The following is an 8,494-nucleotide window of genomic DNA, read 5'->3' as shown; positions in this document are numbered from 1 at the left end:
ATTGTGCCATCACCGCTCAAGCAGGGAGCTTTGAGATGGTTGAACAGAAGCTCTCCGAAGCTCTAGATGCTCTTACTGCCTATTACAGGGAAAACCAGCTGATCCCTAATCCATCTAAAACACAGACATGTGCTTTTCACCTTGCACTATGCTACTCTGCTGCTGAGTATGCATGCCCAGTGTGGAACACATCTGACCACACTAAAACAGTGGATGTGGCTCTTAATGAGACATGTGCTTTCCACCTTAAGAACAGACAAGCATCCCAAGCTCTGAGTATCACCTGGGAAGGAATCCCATTGGAGCATTGCAGCGCACCCAAATACCTGGGAGTCACTCTGGACCGTGCTCTGACCTACAAGAAGCACTGCCTGAATATCAAGCAAAAGGTGGGTGCTAGAAACAATATCATACGAAAGCTGACTGGCACAACCTGGGGATCACAACCAGACACAGTGAAGACATCTGCCCTTGCACTATGCTACTCTGCTGCTGAGTATGCATGCCCAGTGTGGAACACATCTGACCATGCTAAAACAGTGGATGTGGCTCTTAATGAGACATGCCGCATTATCACGGGGTGTCTGCGCCCTACACCACTGGAGAAATTGCACTGTTTAGCCGGTATTGCACCACCTGACATCCGCCGGGAAGTAGCAGCCAATAGTGAAAAGACCAAGGCAGAGACATCTCCAGCTCATCCCTTGTTTGGGTATCAGCCAGCATGTCAACGACTTAAATCAAGAAATAGATTTCTAAGATCTACAGAGACACTCGCTGGAACACCTCAGCAAGCGAGAATCCAAAAGTGGCAGGCTCAAACCCAGAACCTCAATCAATGGCTGATACCAAATGAGAGACTCCCCCCTGGGCACACAGAAAACTGGGCGACTTGGAAGGCACAGAACAGACTGCGCTCTGGCACCACGAGATGCAGAGCCAACCTCAAGAAATGGGGCCCCAAAGTGGAGTCCACGACATAAGAGTGAGGAGAAGAACAAACCACTGACCACCTGCTACAATGCAACCTGAGCCCTGCTACATGCACAATGGAGGATCTTCTTGCGGCAACACCAGAGGCACTCCAAGTGGCCAGATACTGGTCAAAGGACATTTAATCAACTACCAAGCTTGCAAACTTTGTGTTTTGTCTGTTTGTTTGTTTGTTTTGTTAAAAATGTAATACAACTGTCTGGTTGCTCCTGACACGATAAATAAATAAATACCCTGGGGCGGAGTTCTGTCTTTGACAACAGGATCATAGGACCTAGGGATGGAAGGGGAACCCAAAGTTCACCTAGTCTAACCTCTTGCGTACAAGAATGCACAAGTAAAGCACTCCTGGAAGGTCCCCATCTGATCTCTATTCAAAGATGGAGAATTCACCACCCTTTGACAATCTGCTCCGGTTTAAAACCGCTCTTAATTCAAAATGAAAGTCTTCCTAATGTTTCATTGGGACCTCTCCTTTTCTATCATTTGAATCCATTGGTTTATTTCTGAGTCTCTGGAGCAACAGTAAACAACCTAATTCCATTTTCTACGTGACATCCTTTCAAATATTTAAAGACAGATTTTGTGCCTTCTCCAAGCTAAACACTCAAATCCCAAAGTCCTTTCTCAAGAGGCTTCGTTTCCGGACCTTTGACCATTCAGGCCAAGCTTCTCCAGACCAAATCTCTGATATTTGGCTTTGAATTGACGGGATTAGTCTGGTCAGGCCTCCTCCTCCTTTGGAGCCGAGGACTGAGGATGATGGGATTTATAGTATTTCATCCTTCTGCAGAAAGGCTGCATCTCGCCTCTTATAAACAGTGAACTCAGGGCATTTTCCTGAAGTAGAGGACTACTTTCCCAAAAGGGTGGCCAAAGGTTACCTGACGGGGCCGAGTTTGAGCCAACTTGGCTCTGAGTGACGTCGATGAGCTCTCCGCAGATTTCACAGCTCAGCTCTTGCAAAGGTTATCTTACGCTTGATCTCAATTGCCTGCATGGCTTGGAGTAAACTTAATGCTGGAATAAATATACTCTGACGAGGATGAAAACATGGTGAGATAAGGCTTATTTTTAATCAATAGGGGTGCAATATTAATTTACGGGCCAAGGAGGTCAGCCTGGCAGCGTGCCTCGGATCTTCGTAACTTAGCTATGGTTCATTACCCTCAAACCCAATGGCCCCGAAGGTAGGAATGATGTGAAAGCTTCATTCCTAGGATACGGCACTTTCTTTGTGTTTGCAATGCTGGAAATTCCAAGGCGTAACTGGATAATTCTCCATTCCTTGAGGACTCCGAGGATGCCATGATAAGCCCAATTGCTTTTTCCAAGCTTGTTTTTATCAGTCGGTCAGTGCAATGACAATATTTCCTTCCACCCACATTTACACGCCTCGACGAACTCGATGGAGTCATCCTCTAAGACGAGCCCCTATCTAATCCACTTCCACAGTTATTATTCATTGCAGCTAGTTCCTGTTGTTGTTTTTCATTTTCGACCCCTGTATCTGAGTTTGCCCATGTTTTTTCCCTTTGGAAGATGTCTTGGCTGAGAAATGAGTTCAAGGGGAGGGACTATAATTTGATGTTCCCAGCATTACACGGCAATTGCGCAACGTTAGCCTCGTTGGGGCATTGCAACATTAGGCAACCCCATACGCAAGATAACGCACAGGTACATTTGCGCAATGATGGTAAGTTGGGAGCCCAGGAAAAACCAAAGGTAGGATCCAAACTGGTACAGTTAGCATCCATGTGCCATTTAACACACTCTTAAGTCTTGGAATCTCGAGATATTTTATAAGGGAGAATGTATTATTCTCTCCAGGCTGCTTCAAGCTACAGCCTTCCAGGTGTTTTGGACTTCAGCTCCCAGAATTTTTGACCAATGGCCAAGATGGCTGGCTTCTGGGAATTTGAGGCCCAAACACCTGAGAGGCCGCAGGTTGAAGAGACTTGCTTTAGGCAGTGGTTCCAAACCTTTTTAAACCAGGGATCACTGACCAGTAACCACTTAACAAGGGACCACTTGACCAGGGACCACTTTGACCAGAGACTACTTGACTAGGGACCATTTTGAACAGGGACCACTTTGACCAGGGACCACTTGACCAGCAACCATTTTGTCAAGGGACCACTTAACCAGGGACCATTTTGACCAGAGACCACGTGACCAGGGACCATTTTGAACAGGGACCACTTTGACCAGGGAGCACTTTACCAGCGACCATTTTGACCGGGAACCACTTAATCAGGGACCATTTTGACCAGGGACCACTTTGACTAGAGACCCCTTGACCAGGGACCACTTGACCAGGGACCACTTGAACAAGGACCACTCTCCAACATTAGTAGCAAAGGGGTTATCCATCAGTTTTTGGTCAACTTTAGATTCGGTTTGGTTATTTGGGGTGCTGATTCAGAAAACTGCATTGGATAGAACACATCCACTCTGGTTCCTGATACAGAACATATGCCATCCAGTAGTCGACATCTGCTCACCCACAAAAAACCATATTTAATAATCTAGAGCTGATGTGGTTTTCTTTTTTCGTGACAGGATTGGCTTGAGAAACTGCAAGACACTTCTGGTGTGAGAGAATTGGCTGTCTGCAAGGACGTTGCCCAGGGGACGCCTGCATTGAACAGTTGTTGAAGTGCGAAATATGGAACCCTGTGCAGACGGACGATCAATGCGACTTAAGCAATGTCCAGTTATTGAATTCTTAACAGCAGAATGTGTCACCCCAAAGGAGATTCATAAGAGGATGTAAGTTGATTATGGTGATTGTGTTGATGTGAGTACTGTGCGTTGTTGGGTGAGTAAGTTTTAAAATGTTGAGGTGCCACATTCTGCTGTCAAGAATTCAATGACGTTGCTTAAGTCGCATTGACTGAATGTCTACGCAGGGTTCCATATTTTGCACTTTAACAACACAACCATTCAATGCTAAGGTTTCCCACCCAAATGGAACTGTAGAGGAGAGACTACTGAACAAGCCAGTACCTGCCGCATACCAGTACTGCCATCGGTTGAGGAGTTACGAAGGTGGAGGCATTACTTTTCATTCAACCCTCGTAAATAATAACAAAAAGCTATCAATCATACCTATAGGTGGTCATCTTGCCCAATCAGAAAGAAGATATTAGTGGTCTTATGTCAATTATTCATCACTTGAGGGGGGGGGCAGTGTTTTTGGGCTGCTTTCTATCAGGCTGCATCTGCCATTAAATATGGGGGAGCATGTGAGGGCCAAAGGTCACAAAAAGAGCCTTGGATGGACACATGAATGCAAGCACAGGTACAAACCTGGAGATTGGATTGCCAGGTGAATCAGAAAACAAGGTTCCAGTACCTTTTATGATATGAGGATTACTAGACTGAGCATTTAATGGTTGTGTAGAAGAGGGCATTTCATCCAGGGCTGCTTGTTTTACAACCAGGTAATAACCCGTAAATTCTTTTTTGTTGCAACCATTAAAAGCATAGGAGCTTTGGGTTGTTGTAGGTTTTCTGGGCTATATGGCCATGTTCTAGAAGCATTCTCTCCTGACGTTTCACCCACATCTATGGTAGGCATCCTCGGAGGTTAAGAGGTCTGTTGGAAACTAGGCAAGTAGGGATTATATATATATATATATATATATATATATATATATATATCTGTGGAATGATGTCCAGGGTGGGAGAAAGAACTCTTGTCTGCTGGAGGCAAGTGTCAATGTTGCAATTGGCCACCTTATCTTTGAATGGCCTTGTAGCCTCAAAGCCTGGCTGCTTTCTGTCTGGGAGAATCCCTTCATTTCTTTTAAAACCCTCCTATCAGATACATCCTTCCTCTGTTCATGCCCAGGGTTTATTTTTTAAATTTTAAATTATTACATAGGTTTTTAAAAACCTTGTGTATTACTGTTTACATGTGAGTTATATTAATTGTATTGTTTTTGCTTATTGCTTTTTGTTTTATTGATGTGTTGTCGGGCTTAGCCTCATGTAAGCCGCTCCGAGTCCCCTTGAGGAGATGGTGGCGGGATATAAATAAAGTATTATTATTATTATTATTATTATTATTGTTGTTGTTGTTGTTGAAGGCTTTCACGGCCGGAATCACTGGGTTGTTGTAGGTTTTTTCGGGCTGTATGGCCATGGTCTCGAGGCATTCTCTCCTGACGTTTCACCTGCGTCTATGGCAAGCATCCTCAGAGTATGCTCACTACCTCTGAGGATGCTTGCCATAGATGCAGGCAAAACGTCAGGAGAAAATGCCTCGAGACCATGGCCATACAGCCCGAAAAAACCTACAACCCAATTATTATTATTATTATTTGGGAGGTGTTAGCTGGCCCTATTAATTCTTGTCTGGATTTCCCGTTTGATGTCTTGTTCTTTATTTACTGTCCTGATTTTAGAGTTTTTTTAAATACTGGTATCCAGATTTTGTTCATTTTCATGGTTTCCTCCTTTCTGTTGAAACTGTCAGGAAACAACCAGGACCAGCTAACACCTCCTAACAAAGTATGAATGTTGCAATTGACCACCTTGATCATCGTTGAATGGCCTTGTAGCCTCAAAGCCTGGCTGCTTCCTGCCTGGGGAATCCTTTGTTGGGAGGTGTTAGCTGGCCCTGATTGTTTCCTTCCTCAGGGTCCCATACCTTTGAACCATGGTGAACTGTGTTCGTTCCACAATGTAGAAGCACCCCAGGCTCCTCTTTGGTCACTATTTTAAATCCTCAAATGTTTTTGCCTTCTCGCTTGCAAAAGGTGGGGCTGTTGACCTTGATGACCCCATCGCAGTCCAAAATACGAAGGTCAAGGAGTTTGGGAATTTGGTGTGAACCAACACACCTGAACTCCCTTCCGTGTTATTTCCTCCACCCCTATTGACGACGGCTCCTGGCTTTTTGCGGGAACTGAATTCCACTGAGACGTAACCAAACTCAATTAAATACCTGCCCGGCTTTTTGGCTCCGAGTGAAGGTCACAAACAACTCATCCTTTCAAACGGCCGAAGTTCCTTGCCAGGTTCATTCAACAACTCCCAAAATTCCAAGTTTTTTGGCTGCCATTCTCTGAGCAAAAGGAACAGGGCTGACCAACGCTCTCCTTGACGTCAAAGGGGCCGAAAGTTTCCCTACTTGAGATTCAGTTGGCTGCAAACATGAAAAGGAAAGTGGTTGGGAGTGTTTTGGGCAGAAGAAAGTGGCTTGCTAAATTCCAGATGCCTTCTATGTGGAATGGGAAGATTTGGGGTGGATCTACGTTGAAGAATGAATGCAGTTTGACGCCACTTTAACAGGGATTCCCTGGGAGTGTTTGGGGCAGAAGAAGGCAGCTTGCCAAATTTTATATGTATGGTCAAAGGCTTTCATAATCATCATCATCATCATTTAAAACTTTTAGATCCCAATCTTCATAGCCAGAATCACTGGATTGTTGTGAGTTTTTTGGGCTGTGTGGCCATGTTCCACAAGCATTCTCTCCTGACGTTTCACCCACATCTATGGCAGGCATCCTCAAAGGTTGTGAGGTCTGTTGGAAACTAGGCAAGTGGGGTTTATATATCTGTGGAATAATGTCCAGGGCGGGAGAAAAAACTCTTGTCTGCTTGAGGCAAGTGTGAATGTTGCAATTGATCACCTGGATTAGAATTTAATTACCTCCCAACAAACATCCAAAGGAGTCTAGTGTCTAGATCCAGGGAAGTCATGCTCCCCATGGTCCATTCCGCCTTGGTTAGACCACACCTGGAATATTGTGGGCACCATAATTGAAGAGAGATATTGACAAGCTGGAATGTGTCCAGAGGAGGGCGACTCAAATTATCAAGGGTCTGAAGAACAAGCCCTATGAGGAGCGGCTTAAAGAGCTGGGCATGTTGAGCCTGAAGAAGAGAAGTCTGAGAGGAGACATGATAGCCATGTATAAATATGTGAGAGGAAGACACAGGGAGGAGGGAGCAAGCTTGTTTTCTGCTTCCCTGGAAACTAGGACGCAATGGAACAATGGCATCAAACTACAAGAAAGGAGATTCCATCTGGACATTAGGAAGAACTTCCTGACTGTTAGAGCCGTTCAGCAGTGGAACTCTCTGCCCCGGAGTGTGGTTGAGGCTCCTTCTTTGGAAGCTTTTAAAGAGAGGCTGGATGGCCATCTGTCGGGGGTGCTTTGAATGCAATTTTCCTGCTTCTTAGCAGGGGGTTGGACTGGATGGCCTACAAGATCTCTTCCAACTCTATGATTCTATGGAATTTTGGAAAATATAGTTTTATAAAGGTCTTGAGAACTTCACCATTGGTCTCGCCAAACCACAACTCCCAGGATTCCATAGCACTGAACCATGGCAGTTCAAGTCATGCTTTATTTATTTGAGTGCTTTGAATGCAATTTTCCTGCTTCCTGGCAGAAAGGGGTTGGACTGGATGGCCCATAGGGTCTCTTCCAACTCTATGATTCTATGATTCTCCCAGGCAGTAAGAAGCCAGACCTTGGAAACTGCTAGGCCATTAAATGCTAATCAAGGTGGCCAGTTGCTACATTCACATCTACCTTGAGCAGACAAGAGTTCTTTCTCCCACCCTGGACATTATTCTACAGATATATAAACCCCATTTTCCTAGTTTCCAACAGACCTCACAACCTCTGAGGATGCCCGCCATAGATGTGGGTGAAATGTCAGGAGAGAATGCTTCTGGAACATGGCCTTACAGCCTGGAAAACTCACTACAACCCACATCCTAGATGCCTTCTGTGTGAAATGGGAAGATTGCAGTTTGGCACCACTTTAACTGACAGGGATTCCCAGGAGCTGCAGTTTGCAAGGTCTTCAGGCCCATAACAGCGAAAATGCCTCCGCAAACTTCCTTTGAATTCATAGCAGTTAAAAGGGTCTCCAACTTCATAAGATGGTTGCATTTCACACACAATTTTCCTTCCAATGAATGCAGTTCTTAAGAAGCTGCGTAGAGATATCTGGTAAACTCCAGTCCATTTGGAAAGTCGATTTGAAGGATGAAAATAGACCCGTAAAGGTTTTTCCCCTCTAATTATAGCATTTCTTTTCCATAGAAGTTTGTGGTTAAGCTTGGACTTCCGATTTCTCCATCTCACGTACAAACACATACTCAGATGTTTTCCAGCGCAACTCCTGGAAAACATCTGAGTATGTGTTTGTACATGAGATCCCAGGAACTGTGATGCATGCGTTTGTTTATGGCATCTGCAGTTTTATATAAAGCCCAGTTAATCCAGACGACGGAATGAATTTGGGGACTATAACCCAAGCATGGCCTTATGGAGATTTTGACAGCTGTTGTGCAATGCTGCTTATATATATCTCCTTGTAGAAATCAAAAGCAGGGTACAAATAGGTAAAGGTTTTCCCCTGACATTAAATCTAATTGTGTCTGACTCTTGGTGTTGGTGCTCATCTCCATTTCTAAATCGAAGAGCCGGCGTTGTCCATAGACACCTCCAAGGTCATGTGGCCAGCATGACTG

Source organism: Anolis sagrei, chromosome Y (assembly GCF_037176765.1).
Source record: "Anolis sagrei isolate rAnoSag1 chromosome Y, rAnoSag1.mat, whole genome shotgun sequence".
Classification (NCBI taxonomy): domain Eukaryota; kingdom Metazoa; phylum Chordata; class Lepidosauria; order Squamata; family Dactyloidae; genus Anolis; species Anolis sagrei.
This window is presented reverse-complemented; position numbering follows the sequence as displayed.